The sequence below is a fragment of the Myxocyprinus asiaticus genome, chromosome 42, assembly GCF_019703515.2.
Source record: "Myxocyprinus asiaticus isolate MX2 ecotype Aquarium Trade chromosome 42, UBuf_Myxa_2, whole genome shotgun sequence".
In the NCBI taxonomy this organism is placed as follows: Eukaryota; Metazoa; Chordata; class Actinopteri; order Cypriniformes; family Catostomidae; genus Myxocyprinus; species Myxocyprinus asiaticus.
The window spans coordinates 23,190,324-23,216,767 of NC_059385.1; the positions used below are offsets into that span (position 1 = coordinate 23,190,324).

The following is a 26,444-nucleotide window of genomic DNA, read 5'->3' on the forward strand; positions in this document are numbered from 1 at the left end:
TGAAGATTGCTGCATCTGTGATAGAATCGGATGAACTGAAATGAGAAGAAACAGTAAGTCATGTTTCCCTCATGAAACTTTTAAACATCTTTAGCCAAAGTCAGAGAAACTCTAGAAAACTCTATTTAAACTTAATGTGAATGCAGCACAATTAAGAGTGTAAACACTTTCATACTCTTATCCTAATTTGATCTGAGCCACAGGGTCAAGTTTCTTAGCCTCTTGTCTTGCATTTATCCGTGCCCTGAGAAGATAACGCGATGACATTTAAAGGTGTATAATGACAGGAGCATAGCCCCAATTCACCGGCAGCAGAGAATTATCAGCATAATAGGGCAAATGTATCAAGACACATTGGTTCCATCAGGGCATGGACTTTACTGGTAGGGGTTTAATGACTCATAGAAAAAAAAAAAAATCACCAGCGCAGCATGGACAGCCATAGGAAGGCTAGAGTCCCTTGTACCATTGGTCATAGATGTTGTCAACTGTCTAACGAGGAGTCTCGATCACCTTGTGAAGAGATCTGATTTATTGGAAACACATCGATGGGCTTCAGTTTGAGGGGGAAATTTACTTTTAAGAATACAATACCACTTCTCAACAACATCATGTTCTCTGTGATATCACTGGTTCAAGTATATAAAACTTCATTTTTAGAGATTCCTAATAAAAGGGAGATGAAAAGCTACAAGAAAGGGTTTCCTGAACTGTTCATGGGTGCGTTTTCCATACAATGAAGTAACTCATTGCTTAACCACCATAGTACGATGCATCGTTGGAGAAATGATCTAGCTTGTCATGGCTGTCTCCTGAAATCGCAGTAACTGTCGCACATACATCGTTTGAACCACACTGGTTCAACAATATAGAGCTTTCATTAACGAAGTTACAGGAGGTGGAGTAATAACTTCCATGAAAATTTAATTATAATAGCTCATTTACACACACCAGAAAGCTGTTTAATGCACAAAAGCTGCTGAAGACACAAAAGTGGCATGAACTGTGTAATGCGACAGATACATACAGTGTTCCTCCGACACACTTGAGCATATAGGCACATTTGCACTCTTCAAAAACATATAAATGGCACTCATGCGTTAACAAACACAAAAGCCATGTTCTCTGACAGAAACAATGTGTGATATAGCACTTTCTCTTAACAGCCTTTAATGCAAAAAACCGGAGTAAGATGTTCCCTATCTGTCACTCACTCGACGTTGTGTCGATATAGTGACACTAGGGGTCACTCTTGTGAGCCCGAGACACCTCTGGTCTTTGATAAAAAGGCCAATGAAAATTTGCATACCACTCCCCCGCATATAAGTGTATAAAAGGAGCTGGTATGCAACCACTCATTCAGATTTTCTCTTCGGAGCCGAACGGTCATGCTCACTGAGCTGAATTCCCACGACCTGGATCTGACGGCGCATTTCAGTGGCTTCTCCCCCCTCTGCACTGGTGCACTGCAGAGAATGCCCCTGGGCACTTTGGCAGAAATAAAAGAGTATATTTCTCTAAAAGAGTATATATCTCTAAAAGAGCAGCACACACGGAACGTCTTTTTTTTGTGCTCGTTATCTCTTGCCTTCTGACAGTCATGATCACTGTCTTTTGTGTCTGGGCACTGCTCACGCGGAGACAGCGTTCATGGATGGTCATGTACTCATTGCGAGAACATGTCCATGGCAACGATGCGGTCGCGGCTTACCTTCGTAAGAAAGTAAGCCACCCCAGAGGCTCCCCACCTCGGTCCTTCTACCCACGGGTATGAGGCCAGCGCGGCTAGCACTGGGGGCGATTTGGGGACCCCAATGGGACCACCTCCACCGGGTATACCCCCACAGACCTCCCATTCCCCAGCACACTCATCTGCCCCGATCGGGCTTCCGGATGAGTCCACCGGCTCGTCTCATGGCAAGTTCGACCTCTTATTAGGAGCCCGCGAAGGTGATGAGCTCTCGAGCGCAGCATTGGAGAGCAGGTTTGTCCAGTCGGACGCGGAAGCCTCAGCTGGGCTCCTCCCTTCGGGTGCGGTTGACCAGTCACAGGCTGACGCGGAGATGATGACATGCTTTCCCGGGCAGCCACGAGCATCGGGCTAGAGTGGAACCCTCAGCTCTCCCCTGAACCCTTGCGGCTCGATGATTGTTTCCTGGGCTCGCGGCACCGCTCAGAGCCATGCAACGCCCCCGTCCCTTTCTTCCCGGAAGTGCATGAAGAGCTGACAAGGTTGTGGGAGGCACTTTTTACTGCCTGGTCCTGATCTTTCGGCTTCCCTGCCCTCACTACCCTCGATGGTGGGGCGGTCAAGGGCTATTCGGCAATCCCCCCGGTGGATAAAGGCGTTTGCGGTGCACTCACGTTTCTACAGGCAGACATTCCCCTAGAGCAGGTCTCCAGGTGCGTCGTGGTCACGACAGACACCTCCAAAATGGGCTGCGGCACTGTTTACAATGGGCATGCAGCCACCGGCTTATGGACGGGCCCGTGGCTGTGTTAGCACATCAACTGCCTCGAGTTGCTGGCAATTCTGCTCGCCCTGCGGAGGTTCCGGCCATTGATCCAGGGCAAGCGCGTGTAAGTTTGGACAGACAACACGGCAATGGTAGCATATGTTAACCATCAAGGTGGTCTGCGCTCCCGCTGTATGTCACGACTCGCCCGCCGTCTCCTCCTCTGGAGTCAGCAGCACCTCAAGATGCTGTGAACCACTCAAATCCCGGGTGACCTCAACACTGCAGTGGACATGCTGTCACGGCAGGTTACCCTCAGGGGAGAGTGGAGACTCCACCCTCAGGTGGTCCAGCTGATCTGGAGTCGATTCGGACAGGCACAGGTAGACCTGTTCGCCTCCCAGGAATCCTCCCACTGCCCGCTCTGGTACGCCCTGACCGAGGCACCTCTCGGTATAGATGCGCTGGCACACAGCTGGCCCCCTGGACTGCGCAAATATGTGTTTCCCCCAGTGAGCCTACTTGCACAGACCCTGTGCAAAGTCAGGGAGGACGAGGAGCAGGTCGTCCTGGTAGCACCCTACTGGCCCACCCAGACATGGTTCTCAGATCTCACGCTCCTTCTGACAGCCCCCCCAGCCGACTCCATGACAGCTTCTTCCCCCAAGCAATCAGACTTTTGAACTCTTGATCTCCCACGATCAGAATACATCGGCACTGCACTTTATTACTCTTACTCTTATATCTCACACCGGACTGTCATAAATTATATTATTATATTATATTCTCTCTTAACAACTGACTATCAGCCGACAGCCTGAATGTCAATACAGTACAATACAACCTACTGTACATTCTATATATACTATATATACTTTTTTTTATTGAATAATGTGTATCTATATTGTGTGTATTGTATACTGTACAGTGTATTTTATTATTTGTATATTGTGTTGTGTGTAATTATGTGTATATTAGACTTTAAATTGTGTTGTGTTAATTTGATGTTATTGTAAATTGGTATATGTCTCATCACTGTCACGACTGCTATGTTGATCGGAACTGCACCCAAGAATTTCACACACCACTGCACTTGTGTATATGGCTGTGTGACAATAAAAGTGATTTGATTTGATTTGATTTGAAGTGTTGTTCTTCCCGACGGGAAGACCCCCAGAGATGCGCAGTCGGATTGATGCTTTCCTTCCTGCAGGAGAGGTGGGAAGGGCAGCTGTCCCCTTCCACCTTGAAGGTGTATGTAACAGCTATAGCGGCACACCACGACACAGTGGACGGTAAGTCCTTAGGGAAGCATGACCATCAGGTTCCTGAGAGGTGCCAGGAGGCTGAATCCCTCCAGACCACACCTCGTTTCCTCATGTGACCTCTCTGTAGTTATTCAGGGTATACAGAGAGCCCCCTTTGAGCCTTTGCAGTCAGCCGAGCTTAAGGCACTCTCCTTGAAGACTGCCCCCCTGACTGCGCTCACTTCCATCAAGAGGGTAGGAGACCTGCAAGCATCCTCTGTCAGTGAATGTGCCTGGAGTTCGGTCCGGGCTACTCTCACATGATCCTGAGACCCCGACCGGGATATGTGCCCAAGGTTCCCACGACCCCTTTTAGGGACCAGGTGGTGAACCTGCAAGCGCTGCCCCAGGAGGAGGCAGACCCAGCCCTGACGTTGCTGTGTCCGGTGTGCGCTTTACGTATTTATTTGGATCGCACGCAGAGCTTTAGAGTCTCTGAGCAGCTCTTTGTCTGCTTTGATGCACAGCGGAAAGGAAGCACTGTCTCCAAGCAGAGGATTGCCCACTGGCTCATTGACACCATAGTTATGGCATATCACGCCTAGGACGTGCCGCCCCCGAGCCCATTCTACCAGAGGTGTAGCGGCCTCCTGGGCCTTGGCCAGGGGCGCCTCTCTAACAGACATTTGCAGAGCAGCGGGCTGGGCAACACCCAACACCTTTTAGAGGTTCTACAACCTCCGGGTGGAACCGGTGTCGTCACGTGTAGTGGCAAGCACAAGCAGGTAAGTCCAGAACAGCCGGCTGGGTGTATCGCTTGCACATAGCGCCTTTCACCTCCCCTGAGCTGAAGACATGCGCCGTTAACTTCCAGTAGTGTTCACAAACTGTGTTCCCTGGTTGACTTCCTCCGAGCTCTGTGGCAGTCGAGTTTTCAGAGAAACTCGCTGCCGGCCCAGTACACGTGCTAACTAAAGCCCTGTACTGGGGTAGGTGCTCTGCATGTGGCGGTTCCCCGTAGGTAACCCCATTCGATGTATATCTTCCGCTAATTCGTTTCCCTGTTGGCAAACTGCATCTTCCTTGGGCAGAGGCCCCTCTGCCCCAGTCTCCATGCTTGTAGTAACTCCTCCCCCATTGGGCAGGACCTACCATGAGACTTCTCCACATGACATACTTCCGACATAGTTCGGCAAGACCATGTGATGTGTTTCCTCTTAAATACCCCCCCTCTCTCTGTGGGCAAGGTGTGGTCTCCGCAGTGTCCTCCCCTTGGGAGGGACACCCCCTGACTAGACCTGGTCGGCCCAGTCGGATAATCCCCTTTTTTTTAGGGAGTGGAAAAAAAGAAGGGGAAAAGGGGCCACGACTGGGCTAGCATGTCTCTATCTTTTGGGTAGTCGACTTGTCCCAAAGGGCTATTCGACGCTCATAACAGTGTTGGGGGAGGTTACGTGTCGGCCTGGTGCGCTGGCTACGAGGCACACGGTTGTCTGCCCGTCACACACCGCCAGTTCACGTAACACAGTTCAGCCAGTTGTGGCATTTTGTATAGGGACCCCTAGTGTCACAACATCGACACAACATTGAGCGAGTGACAGATAGGGAACATCCTGGTTACTTGCGGAATGTCCTGGTTACTTGCGTAACCTCCGTTCCCTGATGGAGGGAATGAGACGTTGTGTCCCTCCTGCCATAATGCTGAACTACCCGCTGAAATGGCCGGGACCTTGTTTCGGCTCCTCAGCATAAAACCTGAATGAGTGGTTGCATACCAGCTCTTTTATACCCGTATGTCCGGGGGAGTGGTATGCAAATTCCACTCGCCAATTCACATTGGCCTTTTTTCAAAGACCAGAGGTGTCTCGGGCTCCCAATAGTGACCCCTAATGTCACTACATCGACACAACGTCTCGTTCCCTCCATCAGGGAACGGAGGATATGCAAGTAATCAGGACGTTTTCTTAAATGCATGTAAACGTGGTCAGTGTTGACAGAATTAAAGATATACAAGCTTCAGCGAAGTTAAATGATGTCCAAACAGCAAAAAGATGAGAAACTATGCTTCTAACCACAGGTAAAGAGCTTTAGTTCACCACACAACTTTCCGATGGTGTTTCCGAATGTTTGTTGGAACTATGGTTTCATGAAGCAACAAATCGTTAAATTATGTTGGTAATGATGGAACTTGCATAGTTGGCTAACGGTGCTTTGGGAAACACCCCTGGAGGTGTATAAAACTAATGTCTTAAGGTCAGTAAGAATAGAGATGTTGCACTAAAATCTTTATTAAAAATTTAAAAAATTTAAAAAATATCTGGAGGTAGAACAAGTAACAGGGATTATTGACTAAGAATTAATTTTGCCCACTGATGAGCATGCTTTATTTGCACATTCTGTCTGTGATGTTTTAGCACCAGATTCACTAATGAAATGAAGCAAATCAGGTAACAGCGAATTGACTATGAATTGACTTTGAATATTAAGCTTTAAAATATAAATATGAATATACTTTTCTATGCAGCTCTGCTTGATTTTATGTTGGGGTTTCAGCCACCCTTAAAACTGGTCATACCACTCACTTGGTGTGTGCGGTTCAAATAAATGTGCAAAAAAGAAAAAGAAAGTTCATTCAAGGATGTGCATTCATTGCGAATGAACAGAACTCAGAACATAACGTAATTTTCTAAAATGCATTTGCACAGTTCAGATCAAATCAAATCACTTTGTCACACAACCATATACACAAGTGCAACAGTGGGTGAAAGTCTTGGGTGCAGTTCCGAGCAACATAGCAGTCATGACAGTGATAAGACATTTTACCAATTTACAATAAACATCAGTTTTACACAACACAATTTACATATCTAATATACACATAATTACACACAACACAATATACAAATAATAATATACAATTTACAGTATACAATACACACGATAGAGAATATACACACAATATATAGAATACACAGTATACAATAAAAATAGTATATATAAAATATACAGTATGTTGTATTGTGCTGTATTGACATTCAGGCTGTCGGTTGATAGTCAGTTGCCAGTATTGTTAAGAGAGAATATAATGTATGACAGACCAGTGTAAAATAATAAGATTAATATAGTGCAGTGCTGATGTATATTGATCGTGGGAGATCAAGAGTTCAAAATTCTGATTGCTTGGGGGAAGAAGCTGTCATGTAGTCAGCTGGTGCGGGTCCTGATGCTGCGATACCGCCTACCTGATGATAGCAGTGAGAGCAGCCCATGGCTCGGGTGGCTGGAGTCTCTGATGATCCTCCAAGCTTTTTTCACACACCGCCTAGTATAAATGTTCTGGGGGGGTGGGGAAGCTCACTTCCGATGATGTGTCTGGCAGTTTGCTCCACCCTTTGCTGGGCTTTGTGGTTGAGGGCGGTGCTGTTGCCATACCAGGCAGTGATGCAGCCAGTCAGGATGCTTTCTACAGTGCTGGTGTAGAACCGTGTGAGTATGTGGTGGTTCATTCCAAGCTTTCTCAGCCGTCTCAGGAAGAAGAGGCACTGGTGAGCCTCCTTCACAACGTCCTCAGTGTGGACGGACCATGTGAGTTCCTCTGTGATGTGGACACTGAGGAACTTGAAGCTGCTGACTCTCTCCACCGGTGCTCCATTGATGGTGGAGATTCTCTGTCTTTTCTCCTGAAGTCCACCACAAGCTCCTTGGTCTTACTGATGTTGAGGAAGAGGTTGTGCTCCTGACACCAACGTGTCAGAGTGTGCACCGCCTCTCTGTAGGCTGTTTCATCATTGTCAGTGATCAGACCTACTACCGTTGTATCATCAGCAAACTTAATGATGGCATTGGAGCTGTGTTATGCCACACAGTCATGTGTGTACAGGGAATACAGAAGTGGGCTGAGCACACAGCCCTGCGGGGCTCCAGTGTTGAGGGTCAGTGATGAGGAGATGTTGCTGCCCATTCTAACCACCTGGCATCTGCTTGACAGGAAGTCCAGGATCCAGCTGCACAGTGAGCTGTTTCAGCCCAGAGCCCAGAGTTTCTCATCAAGCTTGGAGGGCACTATAATGTTGAATGATGAGCTGTATTCTACAAACAGCATTCTCACATATGTGTTCCTTTTTTCCAGGTGGGAAAGAGCAGTGTGTAGTGTAGATGCAATGGCATCATCAGTGGAGCAGTTGTTACAGTATGCAAACTGCAGTGGGTCCAGTGAGGCAGGCAGCACATAGCAGATGTACTCTCTGATTAGCCTCTCAAAGCATTTGCTGATGATGGGGGTCAGAGCAACAGGACGCCAGTCATTTAAGCAAGTGATTTTGGATTGCTTTGGTACAGGCACAATGGTGGACATTTTAAAGCATGTGGGCACCACAGACAAGGAGAGGGAAAGGTTGAAAATGTCTGTAAAAACACCAGCCAGTTGGTTTGTGCATGCTATGGTGACGCATCCCGGAATGCCGTCTGGACCTGCAGCTTTATGGGTATTCACCCGTCGGAAGGATCAGGTTACATCCGCTACAGAGACGGAGAGCCACGTCTTATCTTATGGTGCCGCTGTAGCTTCGGCCGCGAGAGCTCTCTCCGCGAGGGAGATGTTATTTCCCTCGAAATGAGCATAAAAATATTTCGCTCATCCGGGAGAGAGGCAGCAGAGTTTTTATTTGCTTTGAAGTCCGTGATGATATTAATTCCCTGCTTCTAGAGTCGGTGGTGTTGAACTGTCCTTCAATCTTGTGCCTGTACTGCCGTTTGGCTGCTCTGATAGTTTTGTGGAGGGCATAACTGGTTTTTTTATGCTCCTCCACGTTCCCGGAATTAAAAACAGAGGTCCGCGCATTAAGTGCCGCACGAACATTGCTATTAATCCATGGTTTCTGGTTCGGGTAGATCCATATAGTTTTGGTCAGTACAACGTCTTCTATGCACTTACTGATGAAACACGTTACGCTATCAGCGTATACCTCGATGTCGTCATCAGAGGCGGACTGGAACATCTCCCAGTCCGCATGATCACAACAGATTTGTAGCACAGAATCTGATTGGTCCGACCAGCACTGGATCGTTCTGAGGGCGGGTGCTTCCTGTTTCAGTTTCTGCCTGTAAGTGGGCAGGAGCAGAACAGAAGAGTGGTCTGATTTGCCAAATGGTGGGCGGGGAGGGATTTGTAGCCATCCCGGAAGGGAGAGTAGCAATGGTCCAAAACCTGGTCCCCTCGTGTGTTGAAACTGATGTGTTGGTAGTATTTCGGTGCAATTGATTTGAAATTGGCTTTGTTAAAGTCCCTGGTCACAATGAATGCAGCCTCAGGGTGTGTGGTTTCCTGCTCACTTATACTCCCATACTGTTCCTTGAGTGCCCGGTCTGTGTCAGCTTGTGGCGGGATGTACACAGCTGTGATAATGACCGCTGTGAATTCCCTCGGTAGCCAGAATGGCCGACACACAAGCATGAGAAATTCCAGATCAGGAGAGCAGAGAGACTTGATAGAATGTACGTTCCTCTGATCATGCCAGGATTTGTTGATCATAAAACGTACACCACCACTGCTTTTACCTGAGATGTCTTTCGCTCTATCTGCTCAGTGCACGGAGAACCCCACAGGTTTGATGGCTGAGTCTGGAATCTCCGCAGACATCCAAGTTTCTGTAAGGCAGATAATGCAGCAGTCCCTCATGTTTCACTGGAAAGAGATCCGCGCTCTCAGCTCGCAAAGATTGTTGTCCAGAGACTGAATATTTCCCAGTAAAATACTGGGTAGCAGGGGTCAATTTGCGCAACGTCTTAGTCTGATGAGAACGCCGGCTATCCTTCCCCTTTTCTGGTTACATTTCTGCGGCCAGGCAGCCCAGACAAAGGGCTCAGCTGTCATGTTTGTAAACAGCAGGTCGGCATTGAGGAATTTAAAGTCCGGTTTTCGGTGTGCTATTGCAGAACCAATGACCAAACGTGTTTGTCTATTGTAGACGATAAGGCAGACAACATAAGAATCATAGACAAAACAAACAAAAAACTGCAATGTTGGGTCAGAGCTCGCAATGCAGCTGCCATACTCGGTGCCATCTTGAGTTCCTTCCACAGTTCAGTTGAATTATAAAGTTAATCCTCTTTAACTTAATGCTGTTGAAATGAAAGTAGAGATAGAATATTTGCACAACTGGGTGCATCTGGCCTGTAAAATGGGCTCATATTCTTTGGTAGTTATACAACCGTGCAAAGCAATAATCTGAATTAATAGCACCCATGTGATTGCAGCTCTTACAATTAAAGATCCCTCACCATTTTCAACAGTTAGCAACACACTTGTTGGGGTTAAATGCATTTTTCTTCTAGCTCACCTGGTGGATCATAGCGTTAGCATCACCAATGTCATGAGTTCGATCCCCAGTGAACGCACATACTGATACAAATTTGGGCTTTTTATCAGGTATATACACTGGTGGCCAAAAGTTTGGAATAATGTACAGATTTTGCTCTTATGGAAAGAAATTGGTACTTTTATTCACCAAAGTGGCATTCAACTGATCACAATGTCAGGACATTAATAATGTGAAAAATTACTTTTTTACTTTCAAAAAAATGTTCAGAACTTCTTAAACTACTTCAAAGAGTTCTCATCTAAAAATTCTCCACGTGCAGCAATAACAGCTTTGCAGATCCTTGGCATTCTAGCTGTCAGTTTGTCCAGATACTCAGGTGACATTTCACCCCACGCTTCCAGTAGCACTTGCCATAGATGTGGCTGTCTTTTCGGGCACTTCTCACGCATCTTACAGTCTAGCTGATCCCACAAATGTTCAATGGGGTTAAGATCCATAACACTCTTTTCCAATTATCTGCTGTCCAATGTCTTTTATTCTTTTATTTTTTTTTGCCCACTCTAACCATTTCTTTTTGTTTTTCTATTTCAAAAATGGCTTTTTCTGTGCAATTCTTCCCATAAGGCCTGCACCCCTGAGTCTTCTCTTTACTGTCGTACATGAAGCTGGTGTTGAGCTGGTAGAATTCAATGAAGCTGTCAGATAAGGACATGTGAGGCATCTATTTCTCAAACTAGAGACTCTGATGTACTTATCCTCTTGTTTAGTTGTACATCTGGCCTTCCACGTCTCTTTCTGTCCTTGTTAGAGCCAGTTGTCCTTTGTCTTTGAAGACTTTTCAAGCATCGTATAGCCTTCATTCCTCCAAAAATGATTGACTGACGAGTTTCTAGAGAAAAATGTTTTTTTTTTTTTTTTGACCTAATATTGACCTTAAGACATGCCAGTCTATTGCATACTGTGGCAACTCAAAAACAAACACAAAGACAATGTTAAGCTTCATTTAACGAACCAAATAGTTTCAACTGTGTTTGATATAATGACAAGTGATTTTCTAGTACCAAATTAGCAATTTAGCACGATTACTAAAGGATAAGGTGTTGGAGTGATGGCTGTTGGAAATGGGGCCTGTCTAGATTTCATCAAAAATTACTTTTTTCAAATAGTGATGGTGCTGTTTTTTACATCAGTAATGTCCTGACTATACTTTGTGATCAGTTGAATGCCATTTTGGTGAATTAAAGTAACAATTTCCTTCAGAAACAGCTAAATCTGTACAATATTCCAAACTTTTGGCCGCCAGTATATATACAGTGCATCCGGAAAGTATTCACAGCGCTTCACTTTTTCCACATTTTGTTATGTTACAGCCTTATTCCAAAATTGATTAAATTCATTATTTTCCTCAAAATTCTACAAACAATACCTCATAATGACAACGTGAAAGAAGTTTGTTTGAAATCTTTGCAAATTTATTAATATATTTATATATATATATATATATATATATATATATATATATATATATATATATATATATTTATTAATATGTACATAAGTATTCACAGCCTTTGCTCAATACTTTGTTGAAGCACCTTTGGCACGAATTACAGCCTCAAGTCTTTTTGAGTATGATGCTACAAGCTTGGCACACCTATTTTTGGGCAGTTTCTCCCATTCTTCTTTGCAGGACCTCTCAAGCTCCATCAGGTTGGATGGGGAGCGTCGGTGCACAGCCATTTTCAGAAATCTCCAGAGATGTTCAATCGGGTTCAAGTCTGGGCTCTGGCTGGGCCACTCAAGGACATTCACAGAGTTGTCCCGGAGCCACTCCTTTGTTATCTTGGCTGTGTGCTTAGGGTCGTTGTCCTGTTTTAAGATGAACCTTCACCCCAGTCTGAGGTCCAGAGCGCTCTGGAGCAGGTTTTCATCAAGGATGTCTCTGTACATTGCTGCATTCATCTTCCCCTCGATCCTGACTAGTCTCCCAGTTCCTGCCACTGAAAAACATCCCCACAGCATGATGCTGCCACCACCATGCTTCACTGTAGGGATGGTATTGGCCAGGTGATGAGCGGTGCCTGGTTTCCTCCAGACATGACGCTTGCCATTCAGGCCAAAGAGTTCAATCTTTGTTTCTCATGGTCTGAGAGTCCTTCAGGTGCCTTTTGGCAAACTCCAGGTGGCTGTCATGTGCCTTTTACTGAGGAGTGGCTTCCGTCTGGCCACTCTACCATACAGGCCTGATTGGTGGAGTGCTGCAGAGATGGTTGTTCTTCTGGAAGGTTCTCCTCTTTCCACAGAGAAATGCTGGAGCTCTGTCAGAGTGACCATTGGGTTCTTGATCACCTCCCTGACTATGGCCCTTCTCCCCCGATCTCTCAGTTTGGCCAGGTGGCCAGCTCTAGGAAGAGGCACCCACGCCAGGTGGTGGTGCTCTGCGGACACAAGTGCACCGCAAGCGCCTTATCCACCTGGGGGATCACCGAATACCCCCTGGCCGCTCCACCATCGAGGGTAGCGAGAGGGGGGAGCTGAAAGACCGGGACCGGGCAGTAAAAGGTGCCTTCCACGATCTTGTCAGCTCCTCATGCACTTCCGGAAAGAAAGGAATGGGGGCCGAGCGTGGCTGTGGGCGGTGCCCCGAGCACGTAAGATAGCGATTGTGGCCGTCAGAAGTGGAGAGATATTGACCGCAACCAGGAATAACACACAGACGGAAAGGTATCTTTAAAAAGACGTTCTGTGTGTGCCGCTCTTTTAGAAAGAAAATATACTCTTTTTTTTTTATTCTTTTTTTATATACACTCTTTTAGTTGTTTCTGCCGAAGCGCCCAGGGGCGTTCTCTGCGCTCCACGGGTGCAGAGGGGGAGAAGCTGCTGAAATTTTGCGTAGAATCCAGCAGATGAGGTGAATGAACTTCGCAGATGAATTCAGCTTCAATGAACAGAAGCACTCGGCTCCGAAGAGAAAATCTGAATGAGTGGTTGCATACCAGCTCCTTTTATACCCGTAGGTCCGGGGCATTGGCATGCAAATTAAACTCTCCAATTCTCATTGGCCTTTTTTAAAAAAAGCAGAAGTGTTTGGGGCTCCCAACAGTGACCCCTAGTGTCACTACATCGACACAATGTCGAGTGAGTGACAGAAAGGGAAAGAAGAGAGCGCTCATTCACTGTGACGTACGCAGCACCTGTAGATTATATTTATATATAATTGCAGCATTTTGCACTTCAGTAATCACACTGGGCCAAATAACTGTCTAATCCAGAAGTGTGAAACTACCATCAAAAACACAGAACCATAAACCAGAATTTTAACCAAAATAAAAGTTTGATTCAAAATAAAAGCTTGATGTGTGAAATTTAAGCAATTGCACAGAAATGTATTAGTAGTGTTTAATAAAAAATATTTTATTATTATTATTATTTAACCTATATCTCACAAGCAAGAGTGCTGATGTACTGAACATAAGTTTTCATCAGTGTTTTCATTTATAATGTGATGCTCTGTTGTGCAGCATTTTATTTGACAAAAATAAGACCAAATTTGTGTTTTAGATTATGTTGTGAGGATCTTTAATAAAGCATTTCATTTAAAAAATAATAATAATTGTTTTGTTGAAAAAGCTTTTTTCATTGATTAAAATTTTGATTAGTTTGATTAAACACAATTTAGATGATTAAGTTGAATTAAACTTTAAAACATGGAATTCAGAAAAATAAAATGGAAAACATGGAATTATTATTTTTTTTTTATTTTTTATTTTTGCAAAGGGTCCTACTTTTAAAAAAAATAAAAATAAAAAATAAAAAAACTGTTTACTTTTCTAAGCAATTTTAAATAATTGAGAAACACTCAAGGAAACATGCTATTGTTTTAATGTATTATATTATATATTATTACAATGAAATGTAACATTTTAATAAAAGGAATGTGTTGAATAGCAAAAAAAAAACAAAATTCCCTGTGGTAAAGTTGGTATCAGGAATTGTGAAATTTTAATGGTATCGGTTCCGACTACTGACAATTTGGTATTGTTACAATACTAATTAAGGGTATCTAAAGTTAAGGATGACCACATCAAATCAAAATCAAGAGTTGTGTGGCATTTTTTTTTTTTTTTTTTTTTTTGCTTTGAGGCCATCTGTATGCTATTGAACTCCTATAAGGTGACAAAATGCCCTTTTAATAGATATACACATTACAATTTACAATGTTTCTCTTCCGGGAAAATGGATCAAAACTATTGATGACTCATAATGCACTACACAGATTTCTGTCCAATCAAGAGTCCTACAGACTCCCACTGCATCTAACCAGCAAATAGCAAATCATGGTTCATGGCTTTGATGAAACTAAAGGCTGTTTAAAAAGGGGGGATGGGCCCTTACTAAATGTCCTGTTTCAATAGGAAATACATCAACACAAAGGCACATACAGCCATTTCACCATACCTTACTGTACCAAGAGCAATAAAAAAAAAGTGACAGTCTATATTTATACAGGGGGGAAAATGAATTTGTATGAAGCAGTTTAATGATGATGTTGGACTTAGAGGACTCTTACTCTTTGGGGCCATTCACAGTGGACCCATTCTAACATTAAAAAAACAGCTAGATGGAGCACAACAGAAGGCACATTGATAGGTTTATTATCTTCCATACACCATTGCTAATGTATTTACTAGTGTTGGGTTCGAGTCTACCATAGTCGAGTCTGAGTCAAGTCCGAGTCTTTAAACAATCGAGTCTGAGTTAAGTCTCAGTCCAAGAGGGGCCAAGTCGGACTCAAGACCGAGTCCATAACAGGCAGAGTCCAAGTCGAGTCCAAATGAATCTGTTCATGAATCTGAATTAAAATTGTAACCGTAAACTTAACATCAATATTTTAAATTTCACAGCTAAGACAAACAGTTTGTCAATATAAATGTAAAAAAACCAACAAAAAAAAAACACCGCTGTTGCCCTTCACAAATATATTTTATGATTAGTATCCTGCTGAACAAACTTCAAAGTGGTTTCAGAATGAAAGCATATGTGTTAGGTGTATGAAGACAAAACTGTCCTTCAACACAATTCTTATTGTGTTCTGTTGACATTTTCAATAATTTGTTGCTTTTCCCCCTCCACTCAAACATACACCAAAGAAAGTGAAAGCTGCGTTAGTCATTACAACCAGAGTTATTATTATTTCAAATTTTAATTTAGTTTTTATTTCTACTTGATTTTCAATTTGTCAATTTAATTAAATTTTATTTAAAATTATCCCTATCTACACAAATATTAGTCTATACTGAGATTTCTTTCTGAATCTTTTTTCTCTATCTGCCGAATGATTTGGGAAAATACAGTACATACAAATGAGTCAACACAGAAGTAATTAGCATTCGCTGAGAAGTTACGTCTCACAATTTGACTGCAAATGCTACATCCTAAAACACTGGAAAAGCCCACTGATAATATTATGGCGATATCGTCAAGGACATGATTTTCTAGTTAATTTGCAGGAAACCGCACAATGCAGGGCAGTTCTGCGTGCTGAAACCGCACAATGCAGGACAGTTCTGCGTGCTGCTCATGTACCTAAATACCTGATGCGTCCGTGTGCATCTCGCAGCAGTTGCTGCAGAAGATTAAAAAATAATAATAATAATTGATATTTGCTTGAGCGGCTGCCACGTTTGTCTGCAATCAGTCTGAAATCTTTAAATACCAACCAAAGAAAATTTTATTGAGCTCTTCTTTAACCGCAAAAACATGGAGAATAATAATTTTGAGTCATAAATTTAACAGAATTGTTGTTCATAAGTGTCAGAGATGTAGGCTAAAAAAAGACATGCATAAGTTAACCGGTGGTTTACAATTAAAATAAAATAAAATAAAAATGTAAAATAAAAATGGTATAACCAACGAAATTTATCTCGTAACATGAAGTTTAGCTTCATACACAAACTCTTTCATCGAATAATACATTTATTTTATAGTCTATAATTAATTTATAAACAAAACATTTCACTGCCCAAAATATCCTAATATTTTATTGTGCATTGTTGAATGTTGTGAATGGTGGACAAATGCTGTAAAAGAATATGCAGCTCGTCAATGCTTTGAAAATAGTCAATCAATAATAAATAGGTGCTGTTTATCTGTTTAGAGTTGCTGTCTGCTTTAGCAATAACACTTTTTTCCCCTGACTATTTAAAAAGTTACACAGTTAATTCATCAAGCTATTATGGACCAGTTCAAGACAGCACTGCATGTACCACAAAAGACTACAGAAGCCTACATGTGTAGATACATTACACCTAAAAAGACTTATATCCAATATTAATACTGTTTATATGTATTTTTATTTCGATATGCTGTTTTTAGTAAACTGTGAGAGACGTGGGTGACTTGACTCAATGAAGTTCTTGATTTAAGTTTTTAACCACGATGAAACCGCAATGCGAGCACCGTCTTGGTTGCAAAAACGCTGCATGCAATTTTACCAGTTGTCAGGTTCCGTGTCATGTGAAACTGCCTTGTTTAGTTTCTATTACATTGGATACATACCCGTCTTTAAGTTTTCGTCGTGCCAGCCACTTCGGTAGTCAATGTTATACAGTAGTCTCTGTAGTAACATTCAAGCATATTGGTTGACTGATGAGCTAGCTTGTGCATGTGGGAATGTGTGTGAGTATTTGCTTAAATACGTTTACGACTTCAGTGGCTAATAGAGCTGCATGCAGACAGAGATGTGTTCATTAGATTCTGTTTTGTTATTTATTTATTTTTTACATTGCATCACAAATGTCATGGACTCGGCTGGACTCTGAAAAAAATCCTGAGTCCCAAAGGCTCGAGTCTGAGTCAAGTCAGAGTAAAAATGCATCGGTGTCCCTGACAAGTCCAAGTCTATTAAAATTGGATTTGTGACACGGACTCGAGTCTGAGTCCAAACTCGAGTACCCCAACACTAGTATTTACTCAGTACACTAGAGATGCAACTTATCAACACTTAAAAAACAGTGGCGCGACAAAACACAAGAACGCATCCTGTGTGAACAGGCTATAAAATACATAAATACATTTATACAAATACATTTACATAAGCTATAAAAACAAATAAAATTAGATTGCAAAACTCCTAAGTCACATTTCCACATTTCCGTAAGAGAAGAAAAGAGGCTGTTGATAAAAAAAAGAAATCTCTCACTTCCTCTTCGCTGCGAACAAAATTGCTCAAAGGTCATACATTTGATATGCAGATGCATTTGGACAGACCTTTACCCTTCTATCAGAATGTTTTGAATAAAATTTCATCTCCAAGTACCTTGATCAAACACTCTTTAAAACCAAATACCCTCAAAAATCAAAGAGGGCCAAAAGGGGCCATTATGTTCTTTATTATATAAAATGGCTCTGTCACTGGCATTGTAGAACAACAAAAGCATCTAAAAGACAGTTTTATTGCACAAGAGTGTCATTTAAAGAGAGAAATATTTTTTATAACATTTTCTCTCCTGTATGGCTTTCTGTTTTCTGAGAAAAACAAAAGGAGATGTTAGGCAGAATATCCATTTACTTTCATTGTGTGGAAAAAGATTCAGATGGAAAAATATTTTGCCTAACATCTCCTTTGTGTTCCACGGAAGGAAAAAAAAGTTATTTGTTTTGAAAAAACATGAGTGAATGAGTAAATGATGACTGAATTATCCCTTTTTTGGGTGAACTATGTAAGGAATTATTGACGACGGACCGTTGAATTGTTTAAAAGTAATGCAATAATATGTGCATTATTTTTAAACAATTTAATGGGCCAAAGTCAATTATTCCGCTTATACAACGGTTACCACACCTTAAGACAACGTTCAGGGTTTTATCTCAAGACATTTTCTGGTTTTCGTCCCTAAAGCGCTCTTATGAGAGGAACCACTTTATCTTCGCCACAGGTTCAGCGTCCTGCTTTAATACAGCTCAAGCCTTCGTTGCTAGTTCGAAAACTTCACTTCAGAACTAGCAACGGAGGATTGCGAGGCTTGTGCTGCTTTACTGGAGGTCTTACAGTTTGGAGTAACAAGTTTGCATTTGGGTGTGTGTGTGTGAGTTAGTGTGTGAGTATGTATATGAGGGATCGAAAGAGTGAAACTGAGAAAATGAGATATCTTGCTTTTGGGATTACCTTTACATTGGAGTAAAAAGGTAGTGCATGTGGGTGTATGTGTGTGTGTACACGCACGAATGCGTATGTGCGTGCGCATGTGCGTGCGTGTGTGTGAGCGTGTGTAAGTGCGGGGGAGACGAGGGAGTGCGAGGGCTCTTTTTAACCAAAATTGAAATAAATGTAGGATATTTTAGACATAGTTTTGAAGTTCTTAACCGATTTACTTGAACCAATGACTTGAATTTGTTATTTAGTTGTGGTAGCCTGTAGGGCTCTTTGAAATAACTGAAATAATTTGGCAAAGTGATATGGAACCGTTATGCGATCAAGACCCGGAACTACTTTATAGCCGTGCATTTACTTGAAAAATAATTGCACACCTTAAAACCTCCATGAACCAATCAGAATCAAACATTCAGCAAACCCGTGGTATAAATCATTTTAATGCTAAACCTTTTATACACATTTTAGTTTCTTTTGTTATTTGTAAAATACATTTCTTTTAAAGAAATGTGTATTGATGGATGCTTCTGCAACATACAACACATTTGTCACTACAAAGACAAGGATATAAGCAGTAAACAATGTGACCACAGTAATCAAGGCACTTTATAGCAAACATACCAGTAAGTGCGCTGTTGCTTTGCAGGTGTGTGTTCACAATTTTCACAAACAGAGATGTGTGTGGTCACTGCATGAAAAGACTAAAGCAGAGTGGAGATCACAATCATGCCAGTGAGTGATAGTGCTTCAGAGAGAAGATCAAACACAGCCGTCTGTCTAGATATTTAGAGAGAGGTTTATATGTCAAAAAAATTTAAAACACTCAGTGAGAGGGTGATCCCCTCCCATAAGAACCCTAAACAACACTCTGTTAGAAAGATTTCTGTTGCAGTTTATCCAGCCACCTGCCTGATATTAAGGCAAAAGCAGAGATGGGATAGGGATCAAATTGGTGGTGTAACTACTGGCAGTGTGGGCAGGGCAATGATTTATTACACTATGCATCTCATCCATGGTGAGTGTTAATCTGGTCAACAAAATTACTGCCGAAAATGTTTGTTGATGTAGGGTTTTTTGATTATGTCAATGATGATAACAAAGACTGGACGAAAAAGATGCACCATGACGATAAACAAACTTTTTAATTAAAACATACTGATGATGAAAATATGACAAAAAAAATAAATAAAAATAAAACTGCAAGATATTAACAATGCACTAACACTGTTTTTCTATTTATTCATTTTTAAAGAAAGAAAATTCAAGAATGAACTGATAAAAAAATCCAGTCATAGCAAAGTCTTTCTAGCAAGTCAGTCAACTGTCGGCCATCTTTGGAACGCTCCTTGGAGGCTATTTCCAGTCATGACTGAGCAGTTTCTATCTACTTGAATGGGGGAACACAGAAATAAAAAAGTTTTATAAACAAGATTCAGGAGGAGCAAGGTCATTTAATCCGACCAATCACATCGCAAACCGGCTGCTTTGGCACTGTATACATGTGAAACAGCTCTCTACAACTGCTCATATGTTCTCTTATCTAAACTTTACACCCAAAGCGGATGACTGTGTGAAGCTGCTTCTGCAAACCGGCTGCTTCGGCACTGTATACATGTGAAACAGTTCTCTACGACTGCTCATAGGCTGCCCTGGGTGACCAGAAGTGGGTAGACGAATTGAATCTTTAACAGATTTGATAGTGGATCTTCTCCTAACAACCTCCACTCTCATCACGGTGAGAGTTCTCTCTCCTTTTCTAAGCCTTCATCCAATACCTTGACCAACCTCCCCTCTCCCTTGATCTCACCCCCAGACTCTTACCTCTCACTATCGACTGATCAGGTGAGATGGGGGTTAAAAAGGATTAAGACAAGGAAAGCTGTAGGTCCTGATGGCATCGACCCTAGAGTTCTCAGGGACTGTGTGGATCTGATTTGTGAGGTGGTCCAGTAAATTTTTAATTTGAGCTTACAACTGGAAAAAGTTCCGGCATTGTGGAAGACTTCCTGTGTGGTGCCTGTACCTAAGATTGGTAAGCCTACAGAGTTCAATCATTATTGGCCAATTGCTCTGACGTCACACCTGATGAAGACTCTAGAAAGACTTGTACTTAACCACTTACAACCTCTAGTGCACTCTGCTATGGACCTTCTGCAATTTGCTCATCAACCAAATATTGGGGTAGAGGATGCAGTTATCTTCCTTCTGCAGAGATCTTTAGCCCATCTAGAGGAGGCTGGGAGCATTGTGAGAATCATGTTTTTTTTATTTCTCCAGTGCATTCAATACCATTCAGCCTTCACTGCTTAGAATTAAGATGGAGAAAGCAGGAGTGCATTTTAGCTTGGTAAACTGGATAACTGACTATCTCACAAATAGACCTCAGTATGTGAGAATGCAGGACCCTGTGTCTGAAGTGGTTAAGTGCTGTACAGGATTCCCAGAAGAAACTGTATTAGCCCCTTTCTTATTTACCCTCTATACATCCAACTTTCAGTACAACTCTGGCAGCTGTCGTCTTCAAAAAATTTCAGACGACTCCGTAGTTTGTGGATGTATTTCTGAACATAATGAGGGTGAATATAGGGAGTTGATTAAGAACTTTGTAGACTGGTGCCAGCTGAACTGCCTCCAGCTTAATACAAGTAAGACAAAGGAAATTGTAGTGGATTATCAAAGGAAGTCACATCAAATAATACCAGTAAACATCCAGGGGATGGACATTGAGACTGTCAAATCATATAAATACCTGGGTGTTTATCTAAATAACAAGTTAGACTGGTCTGTGTCACATCTAGATGTGTTTTTGTTCATGTTTTGTGTTCATGTCTTTTATTTTAAAGTTTAGTTCCTGTTCCTGTTCAGGTCATGTGGTTTCATGTCACATTATTTCCATGCCATGTTTGTTCCTGTTTCCTTGGTGATGTGATTTCATGTTTCCCTCCATGTTCATGTGTCTTGTTTTTATTGGTTTATTGTTTTATCTTGTTATCAGTTATGTCTTGTCATTAGTTATCTTGTCATGTTTCTCCCTTGTCCATGTATTTAAGCCTCATGTTTGTCATTGTCCATTGTCAGGTATTGTTTATGTAACGTTGTTTGGTAGTAAAGTCATGTCATGTCAAGTCTAGTTTAGTTCATGTTTATGTTTTCTGTTCACAGTTTCTGGATTTCACGTTGTTCTAAATAAACACTGCACTTGGGTTCTACACTTCATCATCTGCCAGTCATTGCCAGCATCATTACAGTCTGATAACACAAACTATTTATATAAGAAAAGTCAAAGTTGCATTCATCTCTTGAGATGACCGAGATACTTTGGTGTGTGTCAGGTACTGTTAAAGACTTTCTATGAATCTGTATTAGCATCTGTCATTTTGTATGTTCTGGTATGTTGGGGGAGGTATCTTGGAAAGAGAAAAAAAAAAAACTTAAGTTAATTAGAAAGGCCAGTTCTGTTGTGGGATCCTCCCTAGGAGACGAGAGGATGACTAAGAACTATCTTGTATTTTAGGCAATAACTCTCATACCCTCCACAAGGCTCTGGGCAGCACGTTCAGTGCAAGGTTAATTCATCTGCGCTGCTCAAAAGAGCATTACTGAAAGTCTTTTTTGCCATCTGCCATAAGATTGTACAATCAATATTATACACGATTGATTTGTTACTGATGTAATATTATTATGATGTAGAGCTTGGGTTGGTGCAGTATTGTTTATTGTCTGTTGTTTTGCTTTGTTCTTGTTGTTTTTTATCTATTAAATTAATACATTTTAAATTATACATTTTTAAAGATATGGATTGTGTTGCTGCTGTAACATGTGAATTTCCCCCTAGTGGGATCAATACATTTATCAATCAATCAATCTATCTATCATTTATTTGTTCTCTTATCTAAACTTTCCACCCGGAGCGGCAGACTGCGTGAAGCTGCTTCCGTAAACCGGCTGCTTTGGCACTGTAGGCTACATATGAAACAGCTCTCTACGACTGCTCATATGTTCTCTTATCTAAATTTCCCACCTAGAACGGCCGACAGCGTGAAGCTGCTACCGCAAACTGGCTGCTTTGGCTCTATATACATGTGACACGGCTCCCTATGACTGCTCATATATTCTCCTATCTAAATTTCCCACCCGAAGCGGCCGGCTGCGTGAAGCTGCTTCCACAAACCAGCTGCTTCAGCACCGTATACATGCTAAACAGGGGCCGGTTGCACCAGCTATACGCAAGTTACAACTTAGCCTAGTTGTGGCGTAAATGGGCACTAAGTCACAATTTACATACTACTAAATATTTGAGCATTTCACCATTACATTTAGGTAGGATGTAACCCTACATATAAACTAAATATTTAACGGAGTAACGGATGGAATAAAAAAGACTCATTTAAAGACATCAATGATCTCATGTTTTGGTTGACAGGCTTTAGTCCTTTCAACATATATGATGATGTTGGCATTTACACTCGTTTACATTTACGGGAGAAAACATTATGTAAAAATAAATAAATAAATAATAATAAAAAAAAAAAAAAATAAAAAAAAAAAACACGTACCTCCTCAGCATGAAACCAATCTAACGGTGCACTTTCCTGTGTACTCTGCCCAGTGTCAAGTTCCAACATATACGAAATAGATATTAAAATGAATAAATGTATATTTTTCCAGCCTGTTGTATTAGTATTTATTTATTTATTGTTCCTTATTCATTTTAGATACAGTTATTGAATATTGTTATTTATATAAGCAAAATATATAATTATTGAAATCTTGTTGTATTACGTATCGTATTTCAATGGGGATATAATTTATTACAGCTAACAGTTACGAGCAAACAAGGTTTGAACAAGATAAAAATTCACGGCTGTTTAACACTTCGGTGTAGAAATCTGAAGGCTGTTTATTGGATCAATACAGGTAAACATCATATTATGCGAGTACGCATTACTTTAAGTCTTGCCTTAAGAACAGGTGGTGCAACCAAATTAAGCACTGACTCAGTTACAAACTAACTAGTAGTTACTAAGCCCTTAGTGTGAACTTTATGTCTCAACTTAAGTGAGACCTTATGCACAGCTGGCGCAACCCTACCCAGCTCTCTACGACTGCTAATTTTTTCTCTTATCTAAACTTTTCAACTGGTGGCTCGCTCCATCGAGCGAGCCACCTCCGCGAATGGGCACTGCCCCAGCTCATGCCTCTCAAATTCTATCCCAGCTCCATTCGAACATGAGGGGAACAAAGTTTAACTATTTGATTTATCATCATTCACACACTCCCCAATGTTTCAATCAGGTTCTCCCACACAGCTGATTTCCGTCAGCCTCATTAGCTCGCCGCGCAGCCCGTTCAGGGCGCGATCCATTCAGCGATTCTGTTAAACTTCTAAAATGAATATTGATCGTTCTCCCCTCAAAATGCCATCTGGAGCATGATTTGTCCCATTCTCAACACAGGGGCAATCATGCAACAGCGAATTCCTTTCAATCAACCAATACTCTAATTACAACTTATTTTCAAACCAACGCAGACATTTTAACGCGAGCTCGCTGCCACGCAGCAAGTGCTCTGACCATTACACAGCATACCGCAGTTTTACACAGCCTCTGTCCAAACAGACACGAGCCGCGTTCAATGATCTGTCATAATTATATGCTCCACCCAAGCTTAAAGTAACAGGTTTTAATCAACGCTGAATGACTCTTGGCACCTTGCTTTATACTCCAATTGTTTCGTTTCCATAGAATTATTACAAGTCATCAATATAAACAAGTTGTTTTATTCACCACACTACCGCAAATGGTGCTCTTATAGTATCCATTAAATCCAACTCCCACGATTTCATGCGTCCTCGTCAAACGAGACAAGTCATCCCGTGCCATTTATACAGAGTCATGAAATGACATTACATTCGAAAAAAAATCTACAAAGCTCCAAACTATACGTTTAAATTAATAAACATCAGACCATGGTATTCATCTGAACACTCAGTTCCAGGTGACTTCTAATTTCATGACAAACCAACTTTAATTGATGTCGTTCGTATGCTCACGTAAGCATGTTTCCTGACATTGTTTCACACCTTCCTGACATTTAACCTAGCAAACAATTAGGTCCAGGCATCCGCAGATGCTACGTTTTCCACGTTACCATGTTTTCTATTAGCTCAACAAATCCCTAAGCAGCACAAATGTGCTGTCCAGGTGCCGCAACTACGGCGTCTTTCGGGCCATACAACTAAACCTCCCACTACACCGTAAACAGTGCGCTGTCCAAGCACCGCAACTGTGGCATCTTTCTGGCCATGCAACTAACCCCCACTACATTGCAAACAGCACACAAGTGCCACAACTGGTCACCTACCACTACTGCAGCACGTCTTTCAGATCATGTGACTCAGCCTCCATTGCTCTGTAACCCATATTATTCCACTCATACCAAACGAACCATCACCCACCTAGCAACTGACAACAGTCTGGCTGTTTCAGGTCTTCCCTAAACAGCTCACCATAGGCCTGCATCTTTGCACCAATCAATTTCATTCGTACATAGCCTACCATATGCCCTCACGTCGAATGCCATGCTCAACCCATTTGTACACCAGAGTGAGTTTTTGCTTATTTGCAGCGTAAAAGTTTCACACGAAAGCAAGGGCTATTCCTGTTAAACGCTGCGCTTGAGGATTCATCCCGTTCATCCTACCATCGTACGCCATGCGGGTCACGCCTGCGGATCCAGCCATTTGCAGCTTCAAGCGAGCTCAGTAAATTAAGTATACTCATTCTTACACGAATCGTATGCTTTCCCATTGAACGCCATGTGATCCCGCACCTACTGCCTCCACTGGTGAACCCGCTCCAGACCCATTCCCCTCTTCACTTTATCCCCCTCCCTTCTACCATTCTAATCTCTCCTACTCCGGATCCATTCCTTCTGCAAGCGAACTTTATCCCAAATCGCTCCTCAGCTAACCACAATTAAAGCAGAAAACATTCCAGGCTCAAAAACCATTTTGCTGACTCTTTCTCATTTTCCTTCAGAGATCCAGAGCCTTGGCCCTGGAAGAAAGCCCAACTCCAACCCCAGTTCTTCCCCGTTCAGAACTGAAATTCCTAGAATCACCCTCCCAGACTTCTCCACGCTCCCCAGGACTCCATTCTTCAAGCCATTTCCCCCTGAACCCTACAAACATATCAGACAACTTGGAAATGCTTCAAAGATTTTCACCTAAATTGCAATCTGCCATTTCTAGATTTTTCTCTCCTCTCCATATCCTCCTTCGCCTCACACCCCAACAAACCTTAAATTACTTACTATTGAACAGCTAACTCATTGCCTAAACACTCTTCATCAGGGCCACATTTCTCTAAACACCTCAAATAAAACACTAGATTCCATGTTCATCCTTGCCTTCTTTGACTTTCTCCATTGCTCCAAATTCACCACCACAACAACTCAACCCAAGATTTCGGACCTCCACATCCTAGACAATGACACAATCAGATCCATCCTGCTCAATTCCGGCATCTCAGATAAACTATACTCAAGCCATTCCTTTCGCATTGGCGCCGCAACCATAGCACCCCACAAAGGCCTGCCCGAACACCAAACATGATTACAATAGGCTGGCCCCACCATTCAGACACTGCAGGGGTCCACCCCGCCCAGTCCGGAAGCCCCCAGTCCCACAACACAACCATTTGAACCGCGCCGGGGGTTCTCTCATTCGAAATGCCGTGAGGGCCCCTCATTGCCAGGAGGAGAGTCTGAGGTCATCCCGAGCGCCTAGGATCCACTCCTATACTCGGGGTGACCTGCCCTAGTGGCTAGGATTCACCCCTTCACTCGGGCGGGCCTGGCTCCCCCAGTGCAATACACAAGGACTCTCTCATTCAAACCGCAGCTGGGGTTCTCCTGTTCCGAATGCTGAGTGAGCTATTCATGTTTATTATTATTGTGGGCTCTCCCATTCAAAGCTCAGAGGACTCTCCTGGTCGAATGCAGCGAGAGCCCCCATTCCATCACAGGTTGGGCTCGCCTGCTCTAGCGGAGCAGTGCTCCATCCCTCAGGGTCTGCCCGCTTGCTGCACGGGCCCATCCATCAAACTCACCAAGCCTGGAGGGAGACTTAATGTTCGGTCCGGGCAGCTAAGATTCTTGCCTCCATCCGGGGCAACCCGGCCCTTCGGGCATAACAATCCCTCATTTCTATGTGGCCGCAACCACCACTGTCTCTTCAGTGCTTCCACCTAATTTCCATTCTCTACCT

General features: G+C 42.5%; 1 long non-coding RNA gene across 1 annotated transcript; it reads left to right on the plus strand.

Annotated features, from left to right (window-relative positions):
- On the plus strand, nt 1–22,724 carry LOC127432803 (uncharacterized). Its single transcript, XR_007895797.1, has 2 exons — nt 1–53; nt 19,428–22,724. It is a non-coding gene; the product is annotated as an uncharacterized LOC127432803 (long non-coding RNA).
- Nucleotides 22,725–26,444: the final 3,720 nt, after the last annotated feature.